This window comes from Nycticebus coucang, chromosome 20 (assembly GCF_027406575.1).
Source record: "Nycticebus coucang isolate mNycCou1 chromosome 20, mNycCou1.pri, whole genome shotgun sequence".
Lineage (NCBI taxonomy): Eukaryota > Metazoa > Chordata > Mammalia > Primates > Lorisidae > Nycticebus > Nycticebus coucang.
Window position 1 is genome coordinate 16,795,857 of NC_069799.1, and position 22,438 is coordinate 16,818,294.

Sequence of the window (22,438 nt, forward strand, 5' to 3'; positions counted from 1 at the left end):
ATCCAATGTACTCAATATTACTATGAAATCAATATAACCACCTACATACTCATATGAATAGCAAAACATAACTATAGTCCAGAAAGTAGAAGGGAAGAGGAGAGAGAGGTGAGGGTAGTGGGTATATTGGAGGATGGAGGGTATCTGGGGGGACCTCACTTAATGTGTATGATGCAATGGTACATTTCAAAACTATTAAGAAATGAGTATAATTGTGATTGATGTGTTACTTAGTTCAATGTAAGCATTTCACATTGTATATTGAAGCAGTATCCTGAACCCCATAAATGCATCAATGTACAAAGTTATGATTTAATAAAAAATTAAAAAAATATAAATTCACCATGAGATTATAACCTTGCTGCAGTTAGAATGGAATTTATTTAAAAAACCCAAATTAGTAGATGCTGACATAGACACAGAGAGAAAGACATGTTCATATACTGTTGGTTGGAGTGCCAATGTATAAAACCTCTAGGAAAATCAGAATAAAGTTTTATCAAATAACTAAACGTAGACCTACAATTTGATCCAGTAATCCCACTAGGTGTTTTCTCCAAAGAAAAAGAAGTCATTTTATCAAAAAGACAACTGAAATTTAATGTTTTCTGCAAAATAATTTACTGTTGCTAATATGTGGAAGCAATTCAAGTGCTGATCAGTTCATGAACAGACTAACAAAATGTTGCATATGTATACCAGGGAGTACTACTCAACCACAGAAAATAATAAAGTAATACCTTTTACAACAATCTATGTGGAACTGAAGACCATTCTTCTCAGTGAAGTATCTCAAGAATGAAAAAACAAACACCACATATATTCACTATTAAACTGGAACTAACTGATGAGCATACACGTACACAGAGGGAAGTAAAATTCTGCGGAAATCAACCAGGGGAGAGAGGTAGAAGGAAGAAGGAAAATAGAACAAACCAAACTAATGGGTACTATGAATACCATTTGAGTTATGGGCATACCTATAGCCAGGACGCTACTATCACAAAAATGATCTATGGAACCTAAAATATTTTTACACCACTGATATTTTTGAAATTAAAAAAATCCAGTCATTAATTTTTATGAAAATATAAAAATAACTTCTAATCTATTTTTAATCCATAAATACCCAGATGGATTTTGAAAAGAGTGCAGAAAGGGAATTGCCCAATGACAGACTAGAGACATTTTCTCATCAGCTGATCTCAGTAAAATTAAGAACAGAAGAATCTAGCTGCTTCCATCTGGATTTCATGTCCAGAAACAACATTATAAAGGCACAGTGAGACAGCATATGGCACCAGGAGCAAAACATTTCAGAAGGATGGGAGACATGCACAGAAAGCAGATGCAAGGGACTGTAGCAACCCAGGGAGGGAACCTACATGTGGAATCCCTGGGGAATTAAGTTCACTGGCTACTCCTCCAAACCCCACCAGGGCATCCTGTAGGGATGGACTGGGAAGTAAACTAAACTCTGGGATGGCCTTTTCCATACAGGCCTGAGGAGTGGTTTAAATCAAGCAGGAATATAGGTTCCAAAGGATTATCAGATGCAGAGAAACTGGCCCTTTATTGAAAGGCTGGAGATAGTATCCTCTGACTCTTTAAGACCAAGCCAGAGAACTGAATGCAGCCTATCATTAGGGTGGGCAAGTTTGGACCTGGATTCTGTTCAGTGGGCTGGAAGGGCCACCATCCAAGGCCCCACCACCTAGGGAAAGCCATAAGGGATGAGTGAATAATGCTAAAACCCCCAAGTGGGCCAGCTTGGAGCAGCCTCACAGTGTACCATTGTGTGAATGTCTCTGAATCCACCTTCTGGGGTCAGATAATCACCCCAGGGCTGATTCTCATGAACACACAGGCAGAAGTGGTAAGATTATGCTTATCGCACCGACCCATCTGTGGCTTCAAGGTAGTATTTGGATGGCCAAGACATGTTCCACACAAACTAGCATAAGCTTCAGGAATTTGGCTCTACCACCCCCATAGTGACTCATGTCTCACACAGATAGCTATCAAGCCCAGAATAACATCAAATAAATCAGGAAACTATACTGAGGCTCTTTGGCAACTGGCTAGTATCTTCCAACCCTGACCACATGCAGAAGAGCAAGTAATGGCACTTACTGTCATTAAGAAAAAAGTTTTTTCCTCTTTACTTTTACTAATCCTAGACCACCTCCTCGTGTCCATGCAATATATGCATTTTTTAATATTGAAGGTTCCCCCCTTCCTTACTTTTGGTTTGCTTCCTTGTTTTTCTCTTTTTTGATTATTTTTTAATTTTTCTCATCTTTCTCTCATAAATCCCTTAAACAATACCCAAGATAATCATCCTCACCCCTGTCTCTTTTGAATCATTTTGTATGCTTCATTTTGTGGACAGAGCCTCTCTCTGAGGCCCACATGGCAGTAATGCAGCATTGGCCTGCTTCGTGGTGGCCTTCAAACCCTGGATGTGGGAAACCCTCTTGCTTTGGCCTTCTGAATGCCTGCAAATGAAGGTCCGTACCATGGTTGATGGCCTTTTTTTTTTTTTTTCTATATTTGATGGAAGCAGAGTCTCGCTCTGGCTCAGGCTGGTCATGAGCATCTAACCTAAGGTGATACGCCTGCCTTGGATACCCAGAGCACTGGTATTGCTGGTAAGGTTCACCATGCATGACCTGTTAAGATTATTATTATAGTTCCCATATCTTTTTTTTTTTTTTGAGATAGAGACTCACAATGTCATCCTTGGTAGAGTGCTGTAGCATCACAGCTCACAGCACCTCAATTTCTTGGGTTTAAGTGATTCTCTTGCCTCAGCCTCATAAGTAGCTGGGACTATAGGCACCCTCTACATCACCTGGCTAATTTTGTTGCAGTTGTCATTGCTGTCTTAGCTGTCCTGGGCTGGGTTTGAACCCACCAGTCTCAGTGTATGTGGCTGGTGACATAACCACTGTCCTATGGTCACTGAGCCCTCTTTCTAGCTTTCTTCTCTCTTTTTATTTTTTCCTCTCTTTTTTGGTTATTTTTCTATTTTTATCTTTTTTTGAAAAAGCTCTCTTCCCTTCTATTTCACTCCTGTACTAAAAGGCCACTTTAATCCAAAATCAGAGAAGTAAAACAGCCTAAGGAGAAATATGAAGTGAGAGAAGTAATTAGTAGAAGGAAGTAAACAAGAAGAAACAACAAATGTGGAGGAACCAACAAAAATATCTTATCAACACGAAAAAGTAGAATAAATCAATTTTTTTATGCAGCAGATACCAAAGATAATCCAACCTACAAGGAAATAGAAAGGACAGAAAGATAATTTAGATAATGGATGGCAAAAATGATAAAGGGAATGGAAGGGAAAGTGGAAAGCCACCAAAAGGAAATCCAAAAGTTGACACAAGAAATAAATGAAAGATGTGAGGAAATTCAAAAAGATATATCAGAGTTTAAAGAATTTAGAGAGTCATTCAGGGATTTTAAAAATGCACTAGAAAGTTTTGATAGCATAAACTGTGGAGAAGAAAGAAAGTCTCATAGATTGAAGACAAGGCTCTTGAGCTAATTTAATTATCTGAGGAGGCAGAAAATAAGAGTAAAAAACAGCAATCTCTTAGAGAATTAAGGTATCTCATAAAGGATATAAACATATGAATTATAGGATTGCTATAGGAAAAGAAGAGCGACCCTAAGGTATGGAAGCCCTATTGGAGTATATCATAACTGAGAATTTCTCAAGCATTACCAAAGATCCAGATACACTCCTTCCAGATACATATCAAATGCCAGTTTACCTCAATTCAAACAGAGCATCTCATGCACATGTTGTAATTAACTTGGCCAAAATAAGTAAGAAAATTCTGAAGGTCACCAGGGGTAACCACCAACTAACCTACAAGGGTAAATCCATCAGGGTGACAGAGGATTTCTCAGTTGAAACTTAACAAGCTAGAAGAGATTGGACTCTTATTTTCAATTTACTCAAACATAATGAATTATAGCCTAGAATTCTGTACCCTGCTAAAGTTAGTTTCATATTTGATGGAGGTATCGAATGTTTTACTGACAAGAAATAATTGAGGAAATTTGTCACTATGAAGTCACTTATGTAGGAAGTATTCAGACTAATACTACATACAGACCATCATAATGGACCATAAGCAAGTAAAGACACCTAGAAACTAAAGGTCAAAGCCTAACTTTCACAATGGTGCATGTGATAAAACTAGGTGACAGACCTTTACAAAATAGACTAACATAACTCCACCTCATTTATTAATTCTCTCAATAAATGTGAATGGCACTTCATTAAACTGAAAAGCCTCTGTACAGCTAAGGAGACAATAACCAAAGCAAAGAGACAACCTACACAATGGGAAAGGATATTTGCATATTTTCAATCAGACAAAAGCTTGATAACTAGGATCTATAGAGAACTCAAATTAATCCACATGAAAAAAGCCAACAATCCCTTATATCAATGGGCAAGAGACATGAATAGAATTTTCTGTAAAGATGACAGACGAATGGCTAACAAACACGTGAAAAAAATGTTCATCATCTCTATATATTGGAGAAATGCAAATCAAAACAACCCTTAGATATCATCTAACCCCAGTGAGAATGGCCCACATCACAAAATCTCAAAACTGCAGATGCTGGCGTGGATGTGGAGAGAAGGGAACACTTTTAAACTGCTGGTGGGACTGCAAACTAGTACAACCTTTCTGGAAGGAAGTATGGAGAAACCTCAAAGCACTCAAGCTAGACCTCCCATTTGATCCTGCAATCCCATTACTGGGCATCTACCCAGAAGGAAAGAAATTCTTTTATCATAAGGACACTTGTACTAGACTGTTTATTGCAGCTCAATTTACAATCGCCAAAATGTGGAAACAGCCTAAATGCCCACCAACCCAGGAATGGATTAACAAGCTGTGGTATATGTATACCATGGAATACTATTCAGCCATTTAAAAAAATGGAGACTTTACATCCTTCGTATTAACCTGGATGGACGTGGAAGACATTATTCTTAGTAAAGCATCACAAGAATGGAGAAGCATGAATCCTATGTACTCAATTTTGATATGAGGACAATTAATGACAATTATGGTTATCGGGGGGAACAGAAGGAGGGAAGGAGGGAGGTGGGTGGGGCCTTGGTGTGTGTTACACTTTATGGGGGCAAGACATGATTGCAAGAGGGACTTTACCTAACAATTGCAATCAGTGTAACCTGGCTTATTGTACCCTCAATGAATCCCCAACAATAAAAAACAAACAAACAAACAAAAAAAATCAAGGCAAAAAAATAAAAAAATAAAAAAAATAAATGTGAATGGCTTGAATTTCCCACTGATGAGACACAGAAGAGATGACTAGATCAAAAGCATAAGCCAACTATATACTATCCTCATGTAGCATATCTAACAACTAAGGAAAAAAACAAGTCTCAGGGTAAGGGGCTATGAATCACTATCTTAGGCAAACAAAAGTCAAAAGGAAGCAGGGGTCACAATACAGTTTGAAGATACTTCAAACCAACAAAAGTAAAGAATTACAAACAAAGAGGACACTACACACTGGCCAAGGAAATGATACAAGAAGACTTCTCAATCCTAAATATTTGTGCACTCATCTTAACTGCTCCCATATTTACAAAATGAACCCTAATGAGTCTAAACAATATGATATTTATAACAGCATATTAACTGGAAACTTCACACCCCACGAACAGAATGAAACATACCCTCCAAACAAAGTAAACAAAGAAAGAAAGGACCTAAACAGGACCCTAAAACAATTTGGCGTAAGAGACATATACAAAATATACCACCCCAATATTACCAAGTACACCTTCTCATCATATCATGCATCATTTTCCAAAACTGAACATATCATAGGACAGAAATCAAACCTCACCAAATTTGAAAGAATAGAAATTGTACTCTGGATCCTACAGACTAGTATGGAATAAAGGTAGAACTCAATTTTAACAAACCTTTCATTATCCAAGACATGGAAACTAACAATATTATGCTGAAAGACAACTGGCTCAAGGAGGAAATACAGAAGAAAATCATTAGATTCCTTCAACAAAATATTCATGAAAAACCTCTGGGATACTTACTGTAAAAGCAGTCCTAAGAGGGAAAATTTATTACATTAGACATGCATATCCAAAAATAAGAAAAAAGCACAAATCAACAATCGAATGCCTCATCTCCAGGAACTGGAAAAGAAAGAGCAATCCAATCCCAAACCTACCAGAAAGAAAGAAATAGCCAAAATCAGAACAGAAGGAAATGAAACTGAGAACAAAAGAATCATTCAGGAGATTAAGAAAACAAAAAGTTGGTTCTTTGAAAAACAAATAAAATTGATAAACCTTTGGCCAAACTAACTAGAAATAGAAAAGTAAGATCTCTGAAAGCTCACTCACAATGAAAAGGGGGAATATAACAATAGATATCACAGAGATTCAAAAGATTATCTCTGATTACTACAAAAACTCTGTGCCCAGAAATTCAACTTGTGGAGGAAATGGGCTAATACCAGGAATCATAATACCTCCCTAGACTACCTCCAGAGTATCTCCCTGGAACTCTGGACCAGACCAATACTAAGCACAAACATTCCAAAAATAAAATAGTTCCCAACAAAAAAAGAAATCCTGGACCAGATGGCTTTCCACCATGATTCAAATAAACATTCAAGGAAGAGCTCATACCTATGTTGCAGAATCTATTCAAAAACATTGAGAAGGTAGGATACTTCAAAGTCATTCTCTGGAGCAAATATCATTGTGATATGAAAACCATAAAAAGGACCCATTAAAAAATGAAAACACAGATGAAGTTCACTAATGAATCCAATACCAAAAAATACCCAATAAAATCCTTGCAAATAGAATATAGCTACACAGTAGACACACACACACACACACACACACACACACATAAATATACATATGTATATATAATATATAGGTATCTTATACCTGAGTTTTGTAGATATAGATATAATCTATATATTATGTAGAATCTATATGTTATATTTATAGACATATGTTATATATAGATATATAATATATCTATTATAGGTAGATGAAAAATATATTATAATAACATATATAGATATTATATAATATATAGATATCTCAGGAGTGCTTTATCCTACAGATGCAAAGTTAGTTCAACATATGCAAACTATAAACATATTCACAACATAAAAAGAAGCAAAAAAAAAAAAAAAGACCATATGATCCTCTTAAGAGATGCAGAAAAGCATTTAACAAAATTTAACATTCTTGCCAGGTAGGCTATGTTAACCAGAATGATGAAAATATGTCAAACGGTCTATGAAACTAGTGTATGATGCCCCATAATCACATTAATGTACACAGCTATAATTTAATAAAAAAAAATTAGCATCTTTTTCTGACAAAAACACTCAAGAAAATAGGCATAGATGGGACATTTCTTACAATGATAGAAGCCATCTATGACAAACCCATGGCCAATATTATACTTTGGAGTAAAACTGAAAGTGATATTGAATGGAGTAAAACTGAAAGTATTTTCACTTAGAACTGGAACCAGACAAGGATGTCCACTATTGCCACTCCTATTCAACATAGCACAGGAAATCCTAGCCAATACAATCAGTGAAGAGAATGATATGAAGAGTATCCAAATGAGACAGAAGAGGTCAAATTGTTGTTCTTTGCTGGTGATATGATCTTACACTCAGAAAACTTCAGGGCTTTGACTACAAGACTCTTAGAAATGATCAAGAAACACAGTAATGTCTTGGATATAAATCAATGTCAAAAAATCAGTAGTCTTCATATATGCCAATAACGATCAAGCTGAGAATCAAATAAAAAACACAATACTTTTCAAAGTAGCTTCAAAGAAAATTACATAGCTGAGATATTCCTAAGAAGGATATGACAGATCTCTGCAGAAAGAATAATAAAAAGATTTTTAAAAAGGAAATGGCAGAAGACATTAATAAATGGAAGAACATACGATGCTCATGACTGGGAAGAATTAACCTTGATAAAATGTCAATACTACCCAACGTGATCTATTTATTTAATGCAATCCCCATGAAAACACCAATGTCATAGTTTGAAGAACTTGAAAATATAATTTTTCATTTCAGATGGAATCAAAAGAAACTATGAATAGCCAACATAATTCTAAAAAATGAAAACGAATGTGTAAGCATCACTTTACCAGTCTTCAGTTTATGCTACCAGTCTGTAATGACGAAAACAGCATTGTATTGACACAAAAATAGAGACTTAGATGTACAGAACAGAATGGAAAAGTTAGAAATGAAACCAGCCTAATATCGCCATCTGATCCTCAATAAACCACACAAAAGAATACACTGAGAAAAATAATCTCTACTTAATAAAAGGTGCTGGAAAAACTGGTTAGACTGAACCAAGACCTGTACCTCTCACCAATTATAAATACTGACTCACAATAGACAAATGATTTAAATCTAAGACATGAAATGATAAAAACTCGAGACAAAAATGTGGGAATACTTTAAATAATATCAACCTGTGGAAACATTTTATGAAAATGAACCCATTAGCAATTGTGGCAACAATAAAATTAATAAATGGGACCCAATGAAGCCAAAAATTTTCTGCACATCTAAGGATCCATTAGATCAAATTGACAACCTTAATAATGGGAGAATATATTTGCAAGTTTACAAATCTGACTAAGGGTAATAACCAGAATCTACAGACAACTCAAACTAATCAACAATAGAAGAGCAAACAGTCCTGTTTATCATTTGGAAAAGAGACATGAATGTAACATTCTCAAAGAAGACAGGTGAATGGCCAACAAACACATGAAAAATATTTGTTGTCCATAAGCATCAGAGAAATGCAAGTTAAAATCTCCTTGAGATATCACTTAACCTCAGTGAGACTAGCCTCTGTCACAAAGTCCCAAAGCAATAGATACTGGTGTGGGTGTGGAGAGAAGAAAACACTTATACAATGTTGGTAGGATTGCAAACTAATACAGAGTCTATGGAAAAAAGTATGGAGAGTGCTCCAAGAACTAAAAGTATACTGTCTGTTTAATACTGCATTCCCATTACTGGATTTCTGCCCAGGAGAAAAAATAAATTATTTTACCATAAGGACATTTACATTAGAAAGGCAATTGAATCTCAATTCACAATCACCATGATGTGAAATAAACTGAAGTGTCCATCAACTCATGAATGGATTAATAAACTGTGGCAAATGTATACTCTGGATTATTAGTCACCCAGAAAGAAAGATGGAGAATTTACACCATTTGGATTTATATGGACAGATTTGAAGAACATCCCCCTAAGTAAAGTATCACAAGAATGAAAAAACAAGTTTTTTTCTTATTATTTGTTTTTTATTTCTATTTTTTTATTGTTAAATCATAGCTGTGTACATTAGTGCAATCAAGGGGCACAATGTGCTGGTTTCATATACAATCTGAAATCTTCTCATCAAACTGTTCAACGTAGCCTTCATGATATTTTCTTAGTTATTGTATGTAGACATTTGTATTCTGCCTTTAGTAAGTTTCGCCTGTACCCATTCTAAGATGCACTGTAGATGTGACCCCACCCATTACCTTCCCTCCAACCTAAACTCCCCCCCTTCCCCTTCCTTGGCACTTTCCTCATAGTCTTGGGCGATAGTTCATGTGAAAGCTATAATTTAGCTTCATAGTAGGGCTGAGTACATTGGATAATTTTTCTTCCATTCCTGAGATACTTTGCTGAGAAGAATATGCTCCATCCATGTAAACATGAAAGAGGTAAAGTCTCCATCTTTCTTTAAGACTGCATAATATTCCATGGTGTACATATACCACAATTTGCTAGTCCATTCGTGGGTTGATGGGCACTTGGGCTTCTTCCATGACTTAGCAATTATGAATTGGGCTGAAATAAACATTCTGGTACAGATGTCATTGTTATATTGTGATTTTTGGTCTTCTGGGTGTAAAACTAGTAAAGGAATTATAGGATCAAATGGCAGGTCTATTTTTAGGTCTCTAAGTATTCTCCAAACATCCTTCCAGAAGGAACGTATTAGTGTGCATTCCCACCAGCAGTGTAGAAGTGTGCCCTTTTCTCCACATCCACACCAACATCTCTGGTTTTGGAATTTTGTTATGTGGGCTACTCTTACTGGGGTTAGGTGATATCTCAAAGTAGTTTTGATTTGCATTTTTCTGATGATTAAGGATGATGAGCTTTTTTTCATGTGTTTGTAGATCTTGCATCGGTCTTCTTTAGAGAAGTTTCTCTTCAAGTCCCTTGCCCACCCTGAGATGGAATCACATGTTCTTTTCTTGCAAATACATTTGAATTCTCTGTGGATTCTGGTTATTAGATCTTTATTGGAGGTATAACCTGCAAATATTTTCCCCATTCTGAGGGCTATCTACTTGCTTTACTTACTATGTTCTTGACTGTGCAGAAGCTTTTTAGTTTGATCAGGTCCCAGTAGTGTATTTTTGATACTGCTTCAATTGCCTGGGGAATCCTCCTCATAAAATATTCACCCAGCCCGATTCCTTGAAGAGCTTTCCCTGCACTTTCTTCAAGTATTTTTACACTTTCATGTCTTAACTTTAAATCTTTAATCCAGTGAGAGTCTATTTTAGTTAATGGTAAAAGGTGTGGGTTTCAATCTTCTACATGTTGCTAGCCAGTTCACCCAGCACCATTTGTTAAATAGGGAATCATTTCCCCACTGAATGTTTTTAATTGCCTTGTCAAAGATCAAATAACGATAAGTAGCTGGATTTATCTCTTGGTTCTCTATTCTGTTCCAGACATCTACTTCTCTGTTTTTGTGCCAATACCATGCTGTTTTGATCACTATCGATTTACAGTACAGTCTCAGGTCTGGTAGCATGATTCCTCTTGCTGTGTTTTTATTGCTGAGTAATGTTTTGGCTATTTAAGTTTTTTTCTGATTCCATATAAAATGAAGTATTATTTTTTCAAGATCTTTAAAATATGACAATGGAGCTTTAATAGGAATTGCATTAAAATTATATATCGCTTTGAGTATTCTAGACATTTTAACAATGTTGATTCTTCCCAGCCATGAGCATGGTATGTTTTTCCATTTGTTAACATCTTCAGCTATTTCTAAAAGTTTCATAGTTCTTTTTGTAGAGATCTTTCACGCCCTTCATTAGATATACTCCAAAATATTTCATCTTCTTTGTCACTACTGTGAAAGGAATAGAGTCCTTGACTGTTTTTTCAGCTTGTTTGTTGTTGGTGGTATAAATCCACCCAGATTTATGGGTGTTGATTTTGTAGACTGAGATATTGCTGTATTCCTTGATCACTTCTACAAGTTTTGTAGTAGAATCACTACTGTTTTCCAGATACACGATCATATCATCTGTGAGGAGTTAAAGGTTGATCTCTTCTGACCCTATGTGGATACACTTGATCGCCTTTTCTTCCCTAATTGCAGTGGCTAAAACTTCCATTACAATGTTAAAGAGCAGTAGACACAATGGGCAGCCTTTTCTGGTTCCTGATCTGAGTGGAAATGATTTCAATTTAACTCCATTCAATACGGTATTGGCTGTGGGTTTGCTGTAGACAGCCTCGGTTAGTTTAAGAAATGTCCCTTCTATACCAATTTTCTTAAGTGTTCTGATCATGAAGGAATGCTGCATATTATCAAAAGCTTTTTCTGCATCAATTGAAAAAATTATGTGGTCCTTATTTTTTAGTTTGTTTATATGCTGAATTACATTTATAGATTTACGTATATTGAACCAGTCTTGAGATCCTGGAATAAATCCCACTTGGTCATGGTGTATAATTTTTTTGATGTATTGTTGGATTTTGTTTGTTAGGATTTTATTGAGTATTTTAGAATCAATATTCGTTACTGCTATTGGTCTATAATTTTCTTTTCTTGTTAGGTCTTTCCCTGGTTTGGGGATCAAGGTGATGTTTGCTTCGTAGAATGTGTTGGGTAATATTCATTCTTTTTTTTTTTTTGGAAAAGGTTTAGTAATATAGGTATTAGTTCTTCTTAAAGGTTTGGTAGAATTCTGACATAAAGCCATCTGGTACTGGGCTTTTCTTTTTAGGGAGATTTTGTATGGTTGATGCTATTTCAGAACTTGATATAGGCCTGTTTAACATTTCTACTTCATTCTGGCTAAGTCTTGGTAGGTGGCATGCTTCCAGGTATTGGTTGATTTCTTTCAGATTTTCATATTTCTGAGAGTAGAGTTTCTTGTAGTATTCATTAAGGATTTTTTGAATTTCTGAGGGGTCTGTTGTTATTTCATCATTACCATTTTTGATTGATGAAATTAGAAATTTTACTCTTTTTTCCCAGTTAGGTTGACCAAAGGTTTATCTATTTTATTGACCTTCTCATAAAACCAACTTTTTGATTTATTGATCTCTTGTATAATTCTTTTGTTTTCAAATTCATATAATTCTTCTCTGATTTTGGTTATTTCTTTTCTTCTGCTGGGTTTGGGGTTGGAGTGTTCTTCCTTCTCCAGTTGCTTGAGATATCCCATTAAGTCATTAACTTTCTCTCTTTCTGTTTTCTTGAGGAAGGCTTGTAGTGCTATGAATTTCCCTCTTAGGACTGCCTTTGAAGTATCACAGAGGTTCTGGTATTTTTTTGTCTTGATTGTTGTTTTGTTCCAAAAATTTGGTGATTTTATTCTTAATCTCATTTATAACCCATTTATCTTTCAGCATAGGGTTGTTTAGATTTCAAGTTTTTGTATGGGTATGCAGGTTCTTGTTGTTATTGAGTTCAACATTTATTCTATGATGGTCTAAGAAGATGCAAAGAATTATTTCTATTTATTTTTAAATTTGCTGAGGTTAGATTTGTGGCCTAGGATGTGGTCTATTTTTTTTATTAATATTAAATCTGAAATGTGTACATTAAGGCAATCATGGGGCACTATATATTGATTTTATAAACAGTTTGACACAAATTCATCACACTGGTAAACATAGACTTCCTGGCATTTTCTTAGTTATTGTGTTAAGACAATTATATTCTACTTTTACAAAGTTTCACATGTACCCTTGTAAGATGCATCATAGGTGTAATTCCAACTGTCTCCCTCCCTCCGCCCATCCTTCGCCCTCCCTACCCTCCCAATTCCCATTCCCTATATTCTTAGGTCATAACTGGGTTATAGCTTTCATATGAAAGCCAAAAATTAATTTCATAGTAGGGCTGTGTATATTGGATACTTTATCGTCCATTCTTGAGATATTTTATTAAGAAGAATATGTTCCAGCTCCATCCATGTAAACATGAAAGAGGTAAACTCTCCATCTTTCTTTAAGGCTGCATAATATTCCATGGTGTAGATACACCACAGTTTATTAATCCATTCGTGGATCGATGGGCATTTGGGCTTTTTCCATGACTTAGCAATTGTGAATTGGGCTGCAATAAACATTCTGATGCAAATATCTTTGTTATAATGTGATTTTTAATCTTCTGGGTATATACCTAGCAGAGGAATGATAGGATTGAATGGCAGATCTATTTTTTGATCTCTAAGTGTTATCCAAACATCTTTCCAAAAGGAATGTATTAATTTGCATTCCCACCAGCAGTGCAGAAGTGTTCCCTTTTCTTCACATCCACACCAACATCTCTGGTCTTGGGAATTTGTAATATGGGCTAATCTTACTGGAGATAAATGGTATCTCAAGGTAGTTTTGATTTGCATTTCTCTGATGATTAAAGATGATGAGCATTTTTTCATAAGTCTGTAGGCCGTACACCTGTCTTCTTCAGAGAAGTTTCTCTTCAAGTCCCTTGTTCAGCCTGTAATGGGATCACTTGTTCTTCTCTTGTTTATACGTTTGAGTTCTCTGTGGATTCTTGTTATTAAACCTTTGTCAGAGACATAACCTGCAAATATCTTCTCCCATTCTGAGGGCTGTCTGCTTGCTTTACTTACTGTATTCTTGGCTGTGCAGAAGCTTTTTAGTTTGATCAGGTCCCAGTAGTGTATTTTTGAAGCTGCTTCAATTGCCCAGGGGGTCCTCTTCATAAAATACTCGCCCAGACGGATTTCTTCAAGGGTTTTCCCTGAACTCTCTTCCAGTATTTTTATAGTCTCATGTCTTAAGTTTAAATCTTTAATCCAGAGAGAGCCTATCTTAGTTAATGGTGAAAGGTGTGGGTCCAGTTTCAGTCTTCTGCATGTTGCCAGCCAGTTCACCCAGCACTATTTGTTAAATAGGGACTCTTTTACCCACTGAATGTTTTTAATTGGCTTGTCAAAGATCAAATAACAGTAAGTAGCTGGATTCATCTCTTGGTTCTCTATTCTGTTCCAGACATCTACTTCTCTTTTTTTGTGTCAGTACCATGCTGTTTTGATCACTATCGATTTATATTATACTGTGAGAACAGGTAGTGTGATTCTTCCTGTTTTTTTTTTTTATTTCTGAGTAATGTCTTGGCTATTCGAGTTTTTTTCTGATTCCATGTAACACTAAGTATTATTTTTTAAAGATCTTTAAAGTATGACAGTGCAACTTTAATAGCGATTGCATTAAAATTGTATATTGCTTTGGGTAGTATGGACATTTTAACAATGTTGATTCTTCCCAGCCATGAGCATGGTATGTTTTTCCATTTGTTAACATCTTCAGCTATTTCTTTTCTTAGAGTTTCATAGTTCTCTTATAGAGACTTTTACGTCTTTTGTTAGATAAACTCCCAACTATTTCATCATCTTTGGAACTACTGTGAATGAATGGAGCCCTTAACTGCTTTTTTAGTTTGACTATTGTTAGTATATATAAAGGCTACTGATTTATGAATTTTGATTTTGTATCCTGAGATGCTGCTGTATTCCTTGATCACTTCTAAGAGTTTTGTAGTAGAATCCCTTGTGTTTTCCAGATATACAATCATATCATCTGCAAAAAGCAAAACATTGATCTCTTCTGACCCTATATGGATACCTTTGATCACCTTTTCTTCCCTAATTGTAATGGCTAAAACTGGTTGAATATTTTTGCATCTACATTCATTAGTGATATTGATCTATAATTTTCTTTTCTTTGTGGGTCTTTTACTAGTTTGGAGATCAAGGTGATGTTTGCTTCATAGAACGCGTTGGGTAGTCTTCCTTCTTTTTATGTGTTTTGGAACAGATTGAGTAATATAGGTACTAGTTCCTCTTTAAAGATTTGGTAGAATTCTGATGTGATGCCATCTGGTCCTGGGCTTTTCTTTTTAGAGAGATTTCGTATGGTTGATGCTATTTCAGAACTTGATATTGGCATGTTCAACATCTCCACTTGATTCTGGCTAAGTCTTGATAGCTGACATGCTTCCAAGTATTGGTCAATTTCCTTCATATTTTCATATTTCTGAGAATAAAGTTTCTTGTAATATTCATTAAGGATTTTTTGAATTTCGGAGGAGTCTGTTGTTATTTTGTCTTTGTCATTTCTGATTGATGAGATTAGAGATTTTACTCTGTTTTTCCTGATTAGTTTGGCCAAAGGTTTATCTATTTTGTTGACCTTTTCAAAAAACCAACTTTTTGATTTCTTGATCTGTTGTGTAATTCTTTTGTTTTTGATTTAATTCTGCTCTAATTTTGGTTATTTCTTTTCTTCTACTGGGTTTGGGGTTGGAATGTTCTTCCTTTTCCAGTTGCTTGAGATGTCCCATTAAGTTGTTAACTTCCTCTCTTTCCGTTCTCTTGAGAAAAGCTTGCAGTGCTATAAATTTTTCTCTTAGGACTGCCTTTGCAGTATCACAGAGGTTCTGATAATTCGTGTCTTCATTGTTGTTTTGTTCCAAAAATTTGGCAATTTCCTTCTTAATCTCATCTCTAACCCAGCTATCATTCAGCATAAGGTCATCAACTTCCATGTTTTTGTATGAGTGTGCATATTCCTGTTGTTACTGAGTTCAACTTTTATTCCCTGGTGCTCTGAGAGGATGCTAGGAATAATTTCTGTTTTTTTCAATTTACTGAGGTTAGACTTGTGACCTAAGATGTAATCGATTTTGGAGTATGTTCCGTGAGCTGATTAGAAGAATGTGTATTCAGTTTTGTTGGGATGAAATGTTCTGTAGATGTCTGTTAAGTCCATATGTTGAATTGTTAAGTTTAAATGTAAAATTTCTTTGCTTAGATTGTTTTTGGAGGATCTATCCAGCACTGGTAAAGGGGTATTAAAATCTCCAACTAGGGGGTGGAGACAAGATGGAGGATTGAAGACAACTTTCCACAGAGGCTCCCGTCCTGAAGGAGAGTTAAGGGACGATAATTTAGCAAGTGACCTGATGGATTCCAGCATCACCAAGTGAGAAAGTTGAAGAACGCACATCAACCCCGCTGAGGACAGCTGCAACCAGAAGGATGCAAACAAAAGGTACAAAACCCATCCCCAAGTGGACGGGAGTCCCCCCTCACCCATCTGATCGGCATAAGAGCCCCACAAACAAACAGGCAGAAATCAAAGACCCTCCCACTACACTTCACGGGAGAGACCTACTAAAATCTGGACCTACCTCTCTTACTAGGGTGCCTAGGTGTTCTCCTGCCAAGCACAAAACTATATAAAACTGTAAATATCCTTTGCCAGCAACTCTGAGCTCCCAGCACTTCCCTCCACTCTCTCCGAGGTCTGAATGCCTGTTCCCGAGGTGTTCGGATTCTTGGGTGACTTCTAGAAGGGAGAGGACAGTCCCTGAGCTGAGGCTGGTCAGCGCTGATTCTGGGGCATGGGAGAGAGGTGAGGACAGTCAGCAGAGGGCGATCCTCACCAGGGCAGTTCTTCCCTGAAGCGTGGTGCAGCAGCCCTCCTTGGGAAACAATACAACCAGGCATAAAACTGAGTGGAACTGTGTGACCTCACTACTGGTGGCTCTGGGCTTCCTGCAGCTCTGGGCTCCCGGCAGCTCTGAGCTCCTGGCGGCTCTGGACTCCCAGGCACTCTGGGCTCCCTGCACTCCCCCCATCCTCACTCTGTGGTCTGGAGACCTGAGTGCCTGCCATGTGGCCAGGCAAGGAACTGGGTGGAACTGAGTCTGTTTGCTGCCAGTGGCTCTGGGCTCCAGCTGCTCCCCACACCCTGCCCTCATTCTGAAGCCTGAAGGCTTGAACTGCAGTGGTGCGGACAGGAGAGAGACTGGGAGGAGCTGAATGTGCTTTCTGCTGACGGCTCTGGGTTCCTGGCAGCTCTGGGATCCCAGCAGTTCTGGAATCCTCGTGGCTCTGGGCTCCTGATGCACCCCCAGCCCTCGCTCTGTGGTCTGGAGACCTGAGCGCCTGCCGTGTGGCCGGGCAAGGAACTGGGTGGAACTGAGTGTGTTCACTGCCAGCAGCCCTGGGCTCCCACTGCTCCCCCCAACCCGCCCTCACTCTGAAGCCTGAAGGCTTGAGTTGTGGTGGTGTGGCCAGGTGAGAGGCTGGTAGGAACTGAATGTGCTCATTGCCGGCAGCTCTTGGCTAACTGAGGCTCTGGGCTCACTGCGGCTCTGGACTCCCAGCAGCTCTGGGCACCTGCCGCTCCCCCCACCCTCACTCTGTGATCTGCAGACATGAGCGCCTGCCGTGCAGCCAGGCAAGTAACTAAGTGGAACTGAGTGTGTTCACTGCTGGTGGTCATGGGCTCCCACCGCTCCCCCTACCCTGCCCTAACTCTGAAACCTGGAGGCTTGGGCTGCAGTGGTGTGGCAGAGCTAAAGATTGGGAGGAACTGAGTGTGCTCACTGCTGGCGGCTCTGGGCTCCCGGCGCCCCACCCCACCCTCACGCTGGGATCTGGAGGCCTATCCCCTGGGAATCCAGATTCTTGGGGGATTTGTCAGGGGGTGGAGACTGCCCAAACTGTGGCTGGTCATTCCTGACTCTGGGACACAGTAGTGATGCTAGGGGATACCCACATCAGAGTGGCAGTTCCCTGAGGCAGCTGAAGCCACATCCCCTGCCTCCCTGGGTAACCAGAGGAGGCCACCCCTGAGTATAGGATTTGCCTGAGGTGAGTCACAGACCTGGGAAACTTACAGGGCAGGGCCGACTCTGAGAACTGAGACTTCAACCTAGAGCAAGTGCTTCACTGGGCTCAAACAGAAGCCAGCTGAAAATGAGTCAGAACCACTTAGCCCCACCACACCAGACAGGGCCCTAGTCTCTCAGGCCACAACACTGAACAGGCCCTCAACTAAACCCCAGGGGAAAAATCAAAGGGAGTAAAACAACCATGGGGCGGAATCAGCAGAAAAACTCTGGTAACATGAATAACCAGAATAGATCAACCCCCACAAGGAAAGATATGGCGGATGTAATTGAAGATCCCATTCATAAACAACTGGCAAACATATCAGAAATCGAATTCAGAATTTGGATAGCAGACAAGATTGATAAAATGGAATTAGGAATCCGAGGACAAATTCAAAAGTTGTCTCAAGAATTTAACAAATTTAAAGACAAAACCACCAAATATTTAGACACACTGAAGCAAGAATTTGCAGCCCTTAAAAATATGAATAATACAGTAGAATCCCTCAGCAACAGAATGGACCAAGCAGAAGAAAGGATTTCTGACATTGAAGATAAAGCCTTTGAACACTCCCAAACTCTCAAAGAGGAAGAGAAATGGAGAGCAAAACCAGATCATTCTCTTAGAGAGCTCTGGGATAATTCGAAGAAGGACAATTTATGAATAATAGGAGTTCTGGAAAACGATGAAGTGGCATCGATGGGCACAGAGGCCTTTCTGCATGAAATCATGAAACAGAATTTTTCAGACACGCCTAGAGATTCTGAAATTCAGATAGCAGACAGTTTCAGAACTCCAGCATGATTCAACCCCAATAAGTCATCCCCTAGACATATCATAATTATCTTCACCAAAGTTAACATGAAGGAGAAAATATTCAAGGTTATCAGGTGAAAGAAAGCCATTACCTACAAAGGTAAGAACATTAGAATGACTGCAGATCTCTCTGCTGAAACTTTTCAAGCCAGAAGTGGGTGGTCATTGACTTTTAATTTCCTAAACCAAAATAACTTTCAACCCCAGATCTTGTACCCAGCTAAACTGAGTTTCATCTATGATGGAGAAATTAAATACTTTAGCAACATTCATACGTTGAAGAAATTTGCCACAACCAAACCAGCTCTTTAGGATATTCTCAGACCTATCCTCCACAATGACCAACCCAATCCTCTACTACAAATGTAAACTCACTCAGAAACTTCAGATCAAACTCCAACTTCTACAATGGCAAAAAGATTAAAAATGTATACTGCACTTTTGAAAAAGTAGATACCCAAAATTTCACCAAACTTATCAATAGTCTCCATTAATGTGAATGGCTTAAACTGTCCTCTAAAGAGACATAAGTTAGCTGACTGGACACAAAAACTCAGACCACATATCTATTATGTACAAGTGTCACATCTTAACTTAAAAGACAAATATAGACTCAGGGTGAAAAGATGGTCATCTATATTTCAGGCAAATGGTAAACAGAAAAAAGCAGCTGTTGCAATTTTATTTGCAGACACAGTAGGATTTAAACCAACAAAAGTAAGGAAGGGCAAGAATGGTCACTTCATATTTGTTAAGGGTAATACTCAATATGATGAGATTTCAATTATGAATATCTATGTACCCAACCAGAATGCACTTCAATTTATAAGAGAAACTCTAACAGACATGAGCAACTTGATTTCCTCCAGCTCCATAATAGTTGGAGATTTTAACAATCCTCTGGCAGTGATGGATCGATCCTCCAACAAAAAGCTGAGTAAACAAATTCTAGATTTAAATCTCACCATCAGGCATTTAGATTTAGCAGACATCTACAGAACATTTCATCCTAACAAAACTGAATACACATACTTCTCATCAGCCCACGGAATTCACTCCAAAATCGATCCCATCTTAAGTCACAAGTCTAACCTCAGTAAATTTAAAGGAATAGAAGTTATTCCATGCATCTTCATGTACCATCATGGAATTAGACTTGAGCTGAGTAACAACAGGAATCTGCATACTCATACAAAAACATGGAAGTTAAATAACCTCATGCTGAATGATAGCTGGGTCAGAGATGAGATCAAGAAGGAAACTGCCAAATTTTTGGAACAAAACGACAATGAAGACACGAACTATCAGAACCTCTGGAACACCACAAAGGCAGTTCTAAGAGGGAACCTTATAGCACTGCAAGCCTTCCTCAAGAGAACGGAAAGAGAGGAAGTTAGCAACATAATGGAACATCTCAAGCAACCAGAAAAGGAAGAACAATCCAACCCCAAACCCAGTAGAAGAAAAGAAATAACCAAAATCAGAGCAGAACTAAATGAAATTGAAAACAAAAGAATAATACAACCAATCAATAAATCAAAAAGCTGGTTTTTTGAAAAGGTCAACCAGATAGATCAACCGTTGGCCAACCTAATCAAGAAATAAAGAGTAAAATCTCAAATCTCATCAATCAGAAATGACAAAGACAAAATAACAACAGACTCCTCATAAATCAAAAAAATCCTTAATGAATATTACAAGAAACTTCACTCTCAGAAATATGAAAATCTGAAGGAAATGGACCAATACTTGGAAGCTCATCACCTTCCAAGACTTAACCAGAATCAAGTGGAAATGTTGAACAGGACCATATCAAGTTCGTAAAGAACATCAACAATACAAAACCTCCGAAAAAGAAAAGCCCATGACCAGATGGTTTCACATCAGAATTCTACCCAACCTTTGAAGAGGAATTAGTACCTATACTACTCAACCTGTTCCAAAAGGAAGAAAAAGAAGGAAGACTACCCAACACGTTCTATGAAGCAAACATCACCCTGATCCCAAAACCAGGAAAAGACCCAACAAGAAAAGAAAATTATACACCAATATCACTAATGAATATAGATGCAAAAATATTCAACAAGATCCTAACAAACAGAATCCAGCAACAGATCAAACAAACTATACATTATCACCAAGTCGGTTTTATCCCAGGGTCTCAAGGCTGGTTCAATATACGTAAATCTATAAATGGAATCCAGCACATAAACAAATTAAAAAACAAAGACCATATGATTCTCTCAATTGTTGCAGAAAAAGCTTTTGATAATATCCAGCATCCCTTCATGACCAGAACACTTAAGAAAATCGGTATAGAAGGGACATTTCTTAAACTGATAGAGACCATCTACAGCAAACCCACAGCCAATATCATATTGAATGGAGTTAAATTGGAATTATTTCCACTCAGATCAGGAACAAGACAGGCTGCCCATTGTCTCCATTGCTTTTTAATATTGTAAGGGAAGTTTTAGCCACTGTAGTTAGGGAACAAAAGGAAATCAATGGTATCCACATAGGGTCATAAGAGATCAAACATTCGCTCTTCGCAGATGATATGATTTGTGACTCTCCTACAAAACTCTTAGAAGTGATCAAGGAATACAGCAGCGTCCCAGGTTACAAAATCAACATTCTTAAATCGGTAGTCTTTATATATACCAATAATAGTCAAGTTGAAAAAACAGTTAAGGACTCTATCCCATTCAAAGCAGTGCCAAAGAAGATGAAATATTTGGAATTTATCTAACAAAGGACATGAAAGATCTCTATAAAGAGAACAAGAAACTCTAAGAAAAGAAATAGCTGAAAATGTTAACAAATGGAAAAACATACCATGCTCATGGCTGGGAAGAATCAACATTTTAAAAATGTCCATACTATCCAAAGCAATATATAATTTCAATGCAATCCCTATTAAAGCTCCACTGTTATACTTTAAAGATCTTGAAAAAACAGTACTTCTTTTTATATGGAATCAGAAAAAACCTCAAATAGCCAATACATTACTCAGAAATAAAAACAAAGCAGGAGGAATTACGCTGCCGCACGAGATTTGAAGAGAAACTTCTCTGAAGAAGACAGGCATGCGGTCTTCAGACATATGAAAAAATGCTCATCATCTTTAATCATCAGAGAAATGCAAATCAAAACTACTTTGAGATACCATCTAACTCCAGTGAGACTAGCCTATATCACAAAATCCCAAGACCAGAGATGTTGGCACGGATGTGGATGAAAAGGAAAACTTTTGCACTGCTGGTGGGTATGCAAATTAATACATTCCTTTTGGAAAGAGATATGGAGAACACTTAGAGATCTAAAAATAGATCTGCCATTCAATCCTGTAATTCCTCTACTGGGCATATACCCAGAAGACCAAAAATCACATCGTAACAAAGATATTTGTACCAGGATGTTTATTGCAGCCCAATTCATAATTGCTAAGTCATAGGCAAAGCCCAAGTGCCCATCGATCCATCAATGGATTAATAAATTGTGGTATATGTACACCATGGAATATTATGCAGCCTTAA

The 22,438-nt window shown here is 37.6% G+C and overlaps 1 pseudogene; it reads right to left on the minus strand.

The window, feature by feature from the left end:
- LOC128572476 (putative zinc finger protein 66) overlaps window positions 1–22,438 on the minus strand; it is a 68,280-nt pseudogene that overhangs the window by 30,851 nt on the left and 14,991 nt on the right.